The sequence below is a fragment of the Neltuma alba genome, unplaced genomic scaffold (genome assembly GCF_004799145.2).
Source record: "Neltuma alba isolate B1F8T4 unplaced genomic scaffold, ASM479914v2 tig00001043_pilon, whole genome shotgun sequence".
NCBI classification, from domain to species: domain Eukaryota; kingdom Viridiplantae; phylum Streptophyta; class Magnoliopsida; order Fabales; family Fabaceae; genus Neltuma; species Neltuma alba.
This window is the reverse complement of record NW_021632300.1, coordinates 38,460-52,114: the sequence shown is the minus strand read 5'-3', so window position 1 is coordinate 52,114 and position 13,655 is coordinate 38,460. Positions and strand designations below refer to the sequence as shown.

General features: G+C 38.4%; 1 pseudogene; it reads right to left on the bottom strand.

Annotated features, from left to right (window-relative positions):
* Positions 1-430: 430 nt before the first annotated feature.
* LOC114749826 (uncharacterized protein At4g26450-like) lies at positions 431-13,243 on the bottom strand (annotated as a pseudogene).
* Positions 13,244-13,655: the final 412 nt, after the last annotated feature.

Sequence of the window (13,655 nt, the reverse complement as noted above, 5' to 3'; positions counted from 1 at the left end):
ATCCAGACCGGCGCTGTCAGATGAGAAGTATGCCGAATGGGAAGCAAAGAACCCAATGGTCCAGTGTTGGCTCGTGAACTCTATGACCACTGAAATAAGCATTAGTTTTTTGCTTTTCCAGTCTGCCAAAGAAGCCTAGGATACAATAGGGGATAAGTTCACCTCAATGAAAAATAGGGCAACCATTCCAGATATAGAAACAAATCTAGACCATCCCAAATTAGGTAACCTCACTGTTATTAAGTACTAGACTAACCTTCTTGTTCGATGACAACGATTAGATTTGTACAAAGTCCATGAATAGTCATGTTTCGCTAATGCTACTCTGTACTCAAGGACAAAGGAAGAAAAAAGAATTTATAAGTTCTTACTTGGCCTTAGTTTAGCCTTTAATGCTGCATGTGGATGAATCGTGGGCCAAGAAACACTTCTAAGCCTCCAAGAAGTGTTCTATGATAAAGAAAGAGGAAACCTGACAAAAACTCTCCACTCCAAAGCCACCAGGCACAATTGAAGAGGAAGCAGGTGCATTTTTTCCAAAAAGAGGGCTACCTGGAGAGAATAAGGACAGGAAGGGCAGCAAATGTCAAAAGACTGGACACATGAGAGACATATGTTGGAAGCTCCATGGCAAGCCACCAAATGCCAAGGGAAGAGGTAAGCAAGAAAATGGAGCCTACTCAACCAACAATGAATCCAAAGCTGAGTTTGATAATAAATTGAGTAAGGAGGATATTGATTTCCTCAAAAAGTTGCTAGACAAGCATGACACTTAAGGCACTGGTTGCCACAAGTAATATGGCGCACCTAGGTAACGCTGTTTTGGCTTTAAAAATTCTGTTCATAAAAAGGACATACGGATAGTCGACTCAAGGGCAATGGATCATATGACTGGTAGTAATATAGAATTGATTCAGAACTTCTTACCCTGCCCTGTGCCTATGTTCATCAATGTTGGAAATGGGCCTTTGTTAGTGGGCCCAAAAGTAGCTCTTTGATTTTGGTTTGACTAAGTAAACAGCTATCTAGGGTTACTGTCGTTATTATCCTTATTATCGAGATTTTAGGCATCATAGAATTATTTTGTTTCCTTTATTATCTTTTCCGTATCATATCGCAGGAGGATCTCGTGTGATTTTGTGAGACCTCTTCTCCTATAAGTGTATTGTTCTACACAATGAATAAAACAGATTATTCAGCATGCCATAATTTCAATCAAAATAGCTGATGGAAAATTCATTAAAGCTCAAGGAATGGGAGAAACTCAGTTATTTGATAACTTAGTTCTTGAAAGAGTGTTGTATGCTCCCGATTTAAAGTGTAGCCTAATCTCTGTTAATAAAGCTACTCTCACTCAACATTGTCACATTAGCTTCTCTGCTATTGTATGTCTATTCCACAACCTGGAGTTGAGGAAGATGATTGATGAAGATAAGCTACTAAAGGGGCTGTACTGTGTCCAGGACGGAGCATGGATGACTAAGGGATCACCAAGAGCATATTGATCCACAGTTCAGAGTTTTTTTGCTAAACTTTCCAGCAAAGATTTGTTGTTGTGGCATGTAGGTTAGGCCATCCCAACTTTGAATACATGTCAAAATTATTTCCTAAATTAATGAATAAAAATTCAGTTTCCATTCCTTGCGAAATCTATCAATTGTCCAATCATACACGAAATATTTACTTGACATATCCTCATGAATTTTCTCAACCCTTTTCGCTCATCATACATAGCGATCTTTGGGGTCCCTCACGTACTCCCAACTCGACCCAAACAAAATGGTTTGTCACATTCATAGACGATTAGACATGGGTGACATTGGTGTTTTTACTCAAAGAAAAATCAGAGTTGACATAAACCTTCCAAAATTTCCATAAGATGACACAAAATCGGTGCATCACCTCCTTGAAAATCCTATAGAGTGACAATGGTACAAAATATACCAACTCCATCCTCCAATCCTACCTTAAATAGCATGGTATCACACATCAAACGAGTTGTGGAAACTCCTCCCAACAAAATGGAACAGTAGAAAGACAAAATAGACACCCATTGAATGTCACTAGAGCCATTATGCTTACCAAAAACGTTCCAAAATTTTACTAGGGAGAAGCTATACTTACTACTACCCACCTAATTAACCGTCTGCCTTCCAAAACCTTGAACTTCAAAACTCCAATCCAAGTGCTATCTGAAACCTATCCCACACCTCACTTTTTTACCACTATTCCTAAAAAAACTTTGGTTGTGTTGCTTATATGCACAATGATGTAGGCAGCAAATTAGATCCTAGAGCACACAAACACATCTTCCTTGGATACTCTACTTCTAAAAAAGGTTACAAATGCTATTCCCCTAAAAAAAAATCCTTTCTCACTGTGAATGTTACCTTCAATGAAAATCAAAGCTACTACTACTAAAACACACCCATTCAAGGGAGAGTGAGCAAGAATGGGAGTTTTTTAGACTTCTCACATCATAGACTGAACCACAATTAACACAATCAACCTGAAACAGAACCTACCCAACGATATACCATCCATGACAGCACCATACCTAACCCCCTAATCCCACATCTTGGCTTGTGCCTGAATCAAACCTAGATACAAAAACAGAGGCCGAAATAAAGACTGAATAGAACAATGATATGAAAAGAATGCTAGAAAATAAGGTGCCATGTAAAGAACCCAAGACAAGATCAACCCAGCAACAGTACAACACCTCTAGTATTGAGTAACACCAGTCTTCAACCCAGGCTCCAAATCCGGACGACCTTGGATGGCCCATTGCTTTGAGAAAAAGGGTAAAAAGGTGTACTCAACATTCTATTAGTCATTTTGTATCTTATGATAAATTGTCTCCTACTATGCAAATTTTTGTTACCCATTTGGATAATTTAGATAATAAGTAGCTACCAACAGTTTTGAGATTGCTACTGTGACCCTCACTGAAAAAGAGCCATTGAGGACGAGCTTAATGCTTTGCCAAAGAACCAGCATTAAAAAATTACCAAACTACTGAGTGGTAAGAAGATTGTGGGATATAAGTAGGTCTTCACAAAGAAGTATAACCCCGATGGTACAATCAATTAGTATAAGGCTTGATTAGTGGCATGTAGACTTCACAAATCACTCTATGCCAGGAGTTCTCAACGGGTTCACTCAGTGTCAAACTAACCACACCTTATTTGCCAAGCATTCAAGGATTCAGGTAGCTATGCTAATTGTATATGTTGATGATATTATCCTGACAGGTGACGACACGACACTACTGAGATAGCTAGTCTCAAAAAGTCACTTAAGAAAGAATTTGAGGTAAAGGACCTGGGATGCTTGAAATATTTTCTTGGTATGGAAGCAGCTCGATCAAGAGAAGGTATTATTGTTTCTCAAAGGAAGTACACACTAGACCTCCTTGAACAAAGATTGAAATCTTTTCTGTATATACCAGATGGGTAATCTCGATAAATAGTATAGATGGGATGCCATTAGCTGTAATATCTCATATTCTAGCATAGGATTAAGCAATTCTATAATAATTACAAAATATATCAAATCTGCCCTAAGAGAGAAAGGAATAATATTAAAGATAGAATAATATCCCTGTAAATTAGGAGATTATCATGCTAACACTACCCTCAAGCTAGTGAATAGATATTTATCATTCCCAACTTGCGATATAACTCCTCGAACTTGGAATTAGGTAGTCCCTTGGATAGTAAGTCTGCTGTCTGATCCCTTGATCGAACATAAATTATTTCAGCCTCCCCTGACTCAAGTTTTTCCATAATGAAGTGTCTGATCCTCTATGCTTAGTGCGATCATGATGCACTGGGTACTTGGCAAGACAAATTGCAGACTTATTGTCACAATACAATGTCATTTTTGGATCCACTTTAATTTTCAGCTCTGTCACAAGCCTTTGGACCTTCACATATATCAAGTGCCACTACATGGTATTCAGATTCGGTGCTGCTTCTGGACACCACACTTTGTTTTTTGCTCTTCCACGTAACTAAATTTCCCCACAGGTAGGTAAAGTAACCACAAGTTGATCTCATATCATCTTGGGTTCCTCCATAGCCTGTATTAGTGTATACTTCCAGATTCCTCGCATTACTGAAATGAATATCCTTCCCAGGTGCTAGCTTTGTATAGTATAATATTTTGTATGCTATTGGCATGTGTATTTCTCGAGGTTGATGCATAAATTGGCTGATAACAATAACTAGAAACATATGTTAGGACGGGTATGAGAGAGATGAGTTTACCCACCAAGCATTGATATCTTTCAACATTGATTGGTGCTTCAAGTTTCTCCTACATATTCCTGAAATCTAGGAATATTGGAGTATCTTTAGGACTTGCTCCCAATATGCTAGTTTCCTTAAGTAGATCAAGGATATATTTCCTTTAAGAAACTATTATTCCTTTGCTTGAGCAAGCTATTTCCATTCCTAGAAAGTACCTCAAGGTTCCTAAGTCTTTTACTTCAAAGTTTGCAACTAGGGATGTCTTCAACCGCTCTATTCCCTCCGAATCATCACCTGAGATCACAATATCATCTGCATAAACTATTTGCATATAACCATTTCACCATTCAGAGTATTTTTCAAACCATGCTCTAGGTGACCATTTTACGCTGTAGAGGGCCTTATAGAGCCACCAGTCTTTTCAAGGCCGAGAGGGGCATCCATGTAGACTTCCTCAACTAGATCGTCATTTAGGAAAGCATTTTTGACATCAAGCTGGTGTAAGGGCCAATCTAAATTTACAACAAGAGAGAGGAGGATTTCAATTGTATTAAATTTAGCTACAAGAACAAATATCCAACATCCACTGCATAAATATATATCTTAGGAGCAAATTTAGCTAGTGTAAGGGCCAGTCTAAATTTTTTTGCTATATATCCACCTACGTCCATCTGTTGATTTTCCTGGTGGTAAGTCAACTAACTACTAGGTCTTGGTTTTTTGGCAAGCACAAAGTTCCTCATTTATGGCCTCTTTCCACTTAGGATGCTTTATAGCTCATGTAAGTATTTTGGTATTTTCTCCTCATTTAGCTTAGTCACAAATGCTTGCCTTCTAGGCAACAATTTTTCATATCCAACAAAGTTGCAAATAGGGTGTTAGGTACAACACCTCTTACCTTTACATAAGGCTATTGGCAGACCCAAATTCAACTCCTCAAGGCTAGAAGTTGGGGTATCATGGTCTCCCGTCAGAACTTGGGCAGATTCTTCTAGGTCCTTGTCAGGTTGCACTGATTCAACACTTGGAATGTGCTGTTTCAGCCTCTCCTATAAATAAAGACCTCCTTCTTCTGTCTTTTTGCTCTCCCTGCATTTGTATCCACTACATTCTCAAGGTTGCCATTCTCAGGGTGTTAGTTCAGTGGTATTTTTATCAGTTTCTAGTTCTATAGCAGGTTCAGATTTTGTAACAGGTTCAAGCTCTGTACTGATTTGGGTATTTTGGAGAGGCTCTGTACTGTGTTGGGTATTTTGGCAAGGTTCTGTATTGTTTTGCGTATTTAGAGGTTCAAGTGATTTCAGGTGATTCAGGTCTAGGTGGTTGGTGCGGTTTCAGGTATGGGATCAAGAACAGGAGGGAAAAAAGTCAGTTCACTCTCAAAATTCTCCCCCTGAATAGACTTTTTGGGTAATAGGATTGTTCTTGAAAGAAAGTGACATCCATTGACACAAAGTATCATTCAAGAGTAGGAGAGTAACACCTATAACCCTTTTGAGTAGCTGAATAACCCAAGAAAATACATTTATGAGCCCTAGTATCAAGCTTATTTCCATGCATGTTGTGGACAAAGGCAACACACTCAAAAACCTTTTAAGGAACCGTGTTTACTAAAGGCATAGAAAGATAGGCTTCAAACAACATTTTGCTAAAGAGCTTTAAATAAGGCATTCTATTGACAAGAAAAGCAGCAGTAAGAATAATATCTCCCCAAAATTGATTTGGAACACGTCTTGTAAACATGACAGCTCTAGTAACTTCTAGGAGGTGTCTACTTTTCATTTTAGCAATCCCATTTTATTGGGGTGTATAGGCACAAGAGGTTTGGTGAATAGTGCCATAAGACTCAAGATATCGACTAAAGGATTAGCTTAGGTATTCTTTTGCATTATCACTCCTAAAAATTTGAATTTCAGCCTTGAATTGATTTTGGATCAGCTTGTGAAAAGTTTTGAAAATTTTAAACACCTAGGATTTTTCCTTCATATGATAAACCTAAGTAGTTCTTGCGTAATCATTAATGAAAGTGCCGAATCAGCGATGATGGTTAACAATGTGTGTTTTGGAAGGTCCCCAAATGTCGCTGTGAATAATGGAAAAAAGTTTGGTTGGTTCATAGGGCTGAGGGGTAGGAGCTCTTGGTGTGCTTAAAGAATTGGCAAAACTCATATGATAAAGCATCAACTTTATTAAATAACTTTGATACAAAAACTTCATGTTTGAAAAACTAGGGTGTTCAAGTCTACAATACAGCAATTCAACATCATTATTCTTAGAGGCAGCAATAGCAATCTTCTTCTCATGATCCATAACTAGGAAGTATAATTTGCTAAGTTTCCTAGCTTGTCCAATCATCTCCCTCGACCTATTTTTCCTAGAAAATACAATGGTCAGCATAGAAAATAGCAACGCAGTGAAGCATTTAGTAATCTTGCTAATAGCTATTAGGTTACAATTGAGACCTAATACAAAAAGAACATCACGAAGTTTGATCTTCCCTATGAGATCAACTGTACCACTTCCTTGAATTTGCTTCTGTCACCATTAGCTACTTTAATCCCTTGGTTACTTAAATACTCTTGCAAACTAGAGAAAACAGCATAATCTCCACTCATATGATCAGTGGCACCCAAATCCACTATCTAGGTGTCATTTAGGGAGGTTTGTAGCAATTAAGCAAGTATTAGAATTTTCTTATTATAAGAATTATCAAACAGTATAATATTTGATTGTGCTAGGTTAATATTTGATTGTGCTAGGTTACTAGCACTAATTTGCTTATTTAGTTGCTCATGCTGGCTAAGAATTTTCTTGAGCAAATCCAGCTCAATCAACGATAGTATGCGACTTTTAGAATTGTCTTCCTCCAGTGCACTTATTGCAACATTGCCTCTGCCTTCGGTTCCCTACCTTGTCAACTGATTTGGAGGCTTTCCACGTAGCTTCCAGCAAGTGTCACGTGTGTGACCACTCTGTTGACAATAATCACACCACCCCTTCCCTTGTTTCTTGCCAAGTTTAGCCCCATGCCTCCTTTTACCACCAAAGCTAATGAATCAGCAGCAGCAGCAAGCGTGCTTTGAATGAGTTGTCGTTAACTCTCCTTATATTTCACCAGTTAACTGTTTTTGCAACTGATAGCAGGGGGTGTGTGGCCGTGATCCAGGCTTGAACCGCTTCATATGCTGGATTGAGGTCTAGTAAACGCTCATAAACATGTTGGCGCTCAACAATCTTCCCATAACAAGCCAAGTCAGCATTACAGTGCCACTGTTGAGGATCATATAAATCCAATTGCTACCAGAGTTTGATAAGAGTAGTGTAATATTGAGTAACAAAATTACTTCCTTGAGTCGTTTCACGGAGGAGACCTTCTAGATGTGAAAGAGTGCAACTGTATTTTCAATGGTGGCATAAGTGATTCGAGCACTCTCCCAGATTCCTTTGCACTAGTGGCCAAAACAAATTGCTCACTTATGTCGAATGTCATGGAGTTGATGAGCCAACCCATTAATTGATTGTTCTTGACAACCCAGATCTGGTGTTTTGAATTAGTAGACTCGGGCATCACAGCAGAATTTGATACGTATTGTTCTCACCCCTTTCCTCTGAGATACATTAACATGGCATGTGACCATTGCAAGTAGTTATGTTTGTTCAGCCTATGATTGGCTATATGTGATAGATTCTCCAGGGTCTGCAAAACTGAAACATTAGTGGGATTTGACACTTTTGGCACTCCATTGCTAGAACCAAAGGGAGTTTTTTGTTCTGACTCAGCATGGAACGCTTCCATCAACCTAAAGGTAATCATCTCTTGTTACTTTGGTCGTGATACCATAAATAAAGAGAGACTGAAATCTTTTCTGTATATACTAGATGGGTAAATCCCAATACATAAATAGTGTAGATGGGATGCCATTAGCTGTAAGATCCTGTATAGAGCCTAGGATTAAGCAATTCTATAATAATTACAAGATACATCAAATTTGCTCTAAAAGGGAAAGGAATAACATTAAAGATAGAATAATATCCCTGAAAATTAGGAGATTATCACGCTCACAAGTTGGAAAATAAAGAAGAAGAAGAAGAGAAGGAAGAATATGTAAAAGTTCCTAATGATAAGAAGAGGAAGAGCAAATCCAAGACCAAGAAGGAGTCAACACCAGTGGATGCAGAGAGGTATAAGAGACTAGTAGGTAAACTCCTATATCTCTCTTATACTCGCCCAAATACAAGTTATGCAGCCGAGTAGTGGGTCAATTCTCAAGTTCGTGATCTGTTCTTTGCTAAAGGGAAATCAAGAGAGATCATTGTGTATACAGATGCAAACTATGGAGGATCCAACCTTAGGATACTGCACTATGGTTTGGGAAAATCTTGTTACTTGGAGAAGCAAGAAGCAAAATGTAGTGTCTAAAAGTAGTGCAGCAGCAGATCTAAGGGCACAAGCCCATGGCTTGTGGGGATAATAAGAGTCCTAAAGGAACTAAGACTTGTACCTACTATCCCAGTTCAACTAAAATGTGACAGCCTATTAGCCATTGGGATGGTAAGAAATCCCATTTATCATGAACGAACGAAGCACGTGGACATTAATAAGCATTTTATCAAAGAAAAGGAAGAAGTAGGGATTATTAAGATTTCTCACGTGCCTTCATATTACCAAGTGGGAGACCTCTTCACAAAAGCCCTACCAAGACCTTTGTTTGAAGAATTCAGAAGCAAGTTGGGAATGATAGACATCTATTCACCAACTTGAGGGGGAGTGTTGTTACGGGCTGAAAACCCATTTAGTCATCAAATTATTATGCTAATTGTTTAATTCCTAGAATCTCGGCTAGTATCTCTAGAAATTAATTGTGATTATTTGGTTTTACTTAATTAGATTTGATTATGTGCATCTTACCTTTCCTAGCACCTATGTAACCCTAGTATTAGTGCCTATATATGTACAAATGTTTCCATTAAATAAATCAAGTTTTCTGGATTAATCTGTCTACAAGATATTATGACAAGACGACCAAAAGTAATATGAGGAAACAACAATAACAGAGAAGCACAGCTGCAGCATCCAGCAAGCACAGATTACTCCCTGGCTTTCAAGAGGTTAAAGCCCCTCCATATATTCCTTTCAGAATTCCATCACCTCATGTTAAGATACTACCTCTACCACTCACAGATTACCCCTTGGGTACTCCCGTACTTGCCAACTTCTCACTCTTCCAGCTCACCCCCTTCCCCCGCAATGTTGCACTCTGTTAGTTGCATTATTACCCACATGCCCTTCAAATTGTCTCTCCATCCTACGTTAAGAATATATATTCTTATCTCCCCCCCCCCACCCTCCAAAAAAAAAAAAAAAGACTTGTTTCCCTTTTTTCTCTTGCTATGTTAGAACATTGTCTCTTGTGGCTATATCACTTATTAGGCTTGAGTGGAATGTGAAGATAGGCTTATAGGGAGAGCATTAGGGCCTGAACAAAGTGAAAGTTCTCATCGCGCAATCTCTCTCGAACAAATTCAGCTATTAGGCCAAAAATCATAGCTTGGGGAAGAGTTACTATAGAGAAGAAATCCAACATCTTTAACGGTTAAGAAGGCTAAAATTATATTTAGAATCTTTATTCAAGTTTGCATTATCTAGTAGGAAGTAACTTTATACTGATAATATTGCTACATTTGAATTAGAGGTGGTTTGGAAATTAATCATAGGGGCAATTAGGGAGATTTGGGTTGTAGGAAAGCCGTCTAGCATAAATGGGAAGATATGTGAGAACAACGCAGGAAACAGATCAATGTTGTGGTTATTGTATCTCTAAGGCTTGTTGCCATGCATCAACTTTAGCTCTTAAAGGGTAATTTACTAAAATGCATCCACTTCTCTATAAACCACGTATATATGCATGTATATAAGTAAATAAGATTAACCTAACGTGAGTTATGGCTTCTCCAAATAATTCTCATGACATCCAAAATCAACTAACACATCACAAATGCTCAATGAAAAGAAAACCATTGATTGAAATCTGGCATACTTAATGGTATTTCCCCCAGCGTCATATATATTGAATCATCCTCACCAAGTGTTCCCTGAAACAATAAGTTGAATATCCAATTAAGTTAATCATAATTACATAGGTAACTGCTAACGTCTGGCCACATAAAAAAATCAAATTAAAAAAAAAAAGAAAACACAGCTCAAAATAATGACATTTAATTTTATAGCACTGTAGATTATAATAAATGCAGTAAGCATCAAGTTTTCATGAAAATATATCAGGGCATAAATTAAATTCCTAATGAGTATCAAGCTTGCAATAGTACCGGTCCATTATGAAGGCCCATTTCATTGTGCACAGAGTTCATATCCCCTGGCACTGAAGAACAGTTTGGGAAATCAGACCCAAGCAATTCTGACAGCATTAGCCCATAACCACCATCCTGGACATCATGTAATTCAGCAGCATTTTGAGCGTGGTTAGAAAAGCCTTCAAGACCTGCAAACATTGCCTCTGTCCTGTGCATATAAATGAATTTAGATCAGTAAGTGACCAGGAAGGTGAATAAGGGAATAGACAATCTAAACAATCAGCCGCAGCTAACAGTGTGGTAATTGAATAGGAAAAAGGGATTTATGGTTCAAATATGACAACTAGATCATAGCAAACACTATTATTAAGATGCAGCGGTGAAAAATATAACATGCTCATGCCAAAAAGTATTTTAAAACATACACAAATGAAAAACATACTTTCTCTCCTTATTGTCAGCAGGTCTTCCTTCTTGAACAGAATCACTTTCTAGATCAATTATTTCAATCTCTTTGCTGCCTGTTGTACAAGTACTGAATCCACCAGATACACTGGCATGACTAATGGATAGATCAATATCAACTGGTTCTGTCCCTTTCTTCATTTCCGAAATGGAGGGATAGATAAGAATTGGATCATGATCATGATTATCATGCAGCTCAGATGTTTCCATGAGATTCAGATCACAAGTTCTAAATGAACTAGGCAATGGTTGTTTCTCCTCTGAACACTGAAGAAATGGTCTACTTCCGCCTGGTGTAAATTGAGTATTACTTATTAGGTTCCCACAACCCGATTTTAAAGTCGAGTCATCAAAAGGCGAAATTTCATCTTCCCCTGAGTTCTTTTCAATTGCCTCGTCATGCAGGAAATAATCTTTGGTCCTTGGGACAAAGGAAGGAAGCCACTCTTTTAGTTTTTTGGTTTCCTCCCTCCCATCGTCAGCATCTACTGCACGCTTTTCACCTCTTTCCTCACCCATTGATATGCTACCTCCATACTCTGGCAGTCTGGGATTGTACTCTGGGTTGTTACTATTTACATAAGCTCTATCTTGACAAGATTGCGAGCTCACAGATGTAACCTGCTCAACATTACAAGTAGTAACTAAATCTTTAACATTTTCAGCAGCATGAACAGATTGCACCTTGATAACTTCTGAATCAAGATGTTTTGAATCAGAAGCTTTGTCAGATTGCAATGCAGTGGATGACGAGCCTTTAACAGACTCTTCAGCAGGGATTTCAAGTCCTTGAATACACTCATTATCATTAGATTTTTCATTTCCATTGTTCCTGAGTGGATCAACCTTCAAAACCTTGTAAGTCAGTGAAGAACGCGTCTTGGTAGGAACCTTGACAGATTTGCATAGTGTCAGTAAATCAGTGCAAACCCTGCTACAGGTATTACTGTCTTGATCAGTGAGAGGAACAGATAAATTCTTTGAGACACTTGGTTTCTCTATATCATCATCGCAGGCACTATCCTTCATCTCCTTACCTCCTGCACTGCTATGGTCCAAGTTATTGGAAACCTCGATCAGTTCCCCCTCCGTACTATATGTATTATTTGCATCAGTAGAAGATTCTGCTTTCAATTCCGTTTCACTTGAACCGGGCTCCTTGTCTGTCTCAGTATTTAAAACACCCCCGCCCTCACTTTTCGGCACAAGCCCAGTCGAGTCAGAATTTTGCGAAACATTCTCAATACCAACAGCTTGCTGCTCCTCCTCCTCATCGTGGGTCTGGTAGTAAAAGTATCATCAATATCCTTTCTCTCAGGGGACACTCTAGGTCTATCAGGCCATGAGCCACTCCTTTTGAAGTCACGACCCCAATCGAAGCCATTGCTTCGGAAACTTCCCCCTCTTCTCCTTACTTTGTCTTTGAAGTCATCAACACCAAACTTTCTCCTACCAGATGACGAATCAGAAACTGAGCTTCCAAGACGAGCAAGGACTGATATACGCCCTTCCACTGGCAATTGCGAAGTATCTCCATCTTGTGCCCGAAAATCACTAGAGTGCTTCTTCAAATTAGAATTATGCCATTTAATAGAGAGAGTACTAGGTGGTAGCACACCCTGAGAAACCAAATACTCAGCAGCAAGACGACCAGCTTCCATGAAAATATCGCCCTTGCGAAAGGGTGGCTGGGAGGTATGAGAGAAAGCTTGGGGTTCCCAGGACCCCTGCTAAAACCACCATCACGATTGCCATAAAAGCCATGGCCTCCTCTGATTGAACCCTCAGCTAGATTCATACCCATCCCCATGGAACCTGACCTATAACCATTTCCCGGCTACGTTGGCGAGCGTGCATCGTGATGGCTGCCTCAGGGAATCAATCAACTCAATTACTAATTCTGCCACAGATTCGATGCTCAGCCAAACAGTTTCTCCTCCGGCGTCCACTGATTAATCTAGCAAAACAATCATAATAACCTAAAAAAGAAAATTTTACAAAGGATACAGATCTACACAATTGGTTACAAATTCTATACAGGCCTGCTTTCGATTTAAGAACCCCAAACTTCTGACCTCTCGAAAGGAATGTCGGAATTGGTTTTATTTATTTGATCCATAAATAGTATGTTTCACAGCTGCAGCTCAGGACAAGCAGAGAACATCCTGCGATCAAATGTTCGATGATCGAACCACCTTCGCCTTTCCTCCGCTGCCTCCTTTCCTTTTTATTGGGGGATTTTTGGGGCCTATTTACCTATTTTGAAAACAGTTTTTTATTTTAAAAAAAAAAACATGTTTAGGGTGTGTTTGGATGAAACCAAACCGTGGTTTGAAAAGTGATTCTGGAGAATAGATTCTGGAAAAAATAGATTCTGTGAAGAATAGATTTGTAAAAAAGTGATTCTGAGAAGTGAGAGTGTTTGGATAGTTGTTATCAGAAGCACTTTTTATATATACAAATTACTAAAAAAAAGACATAAGTTAATATGATAATTACAGAAAAAATAGATTTTATGATATATTTTAATTTGAAGAAATAAAATTGTTAATAATATGTTTTTACCAACATAATTAATAATACATAAGATAATATAATTAATAAATAATTAATGTCTATATATAT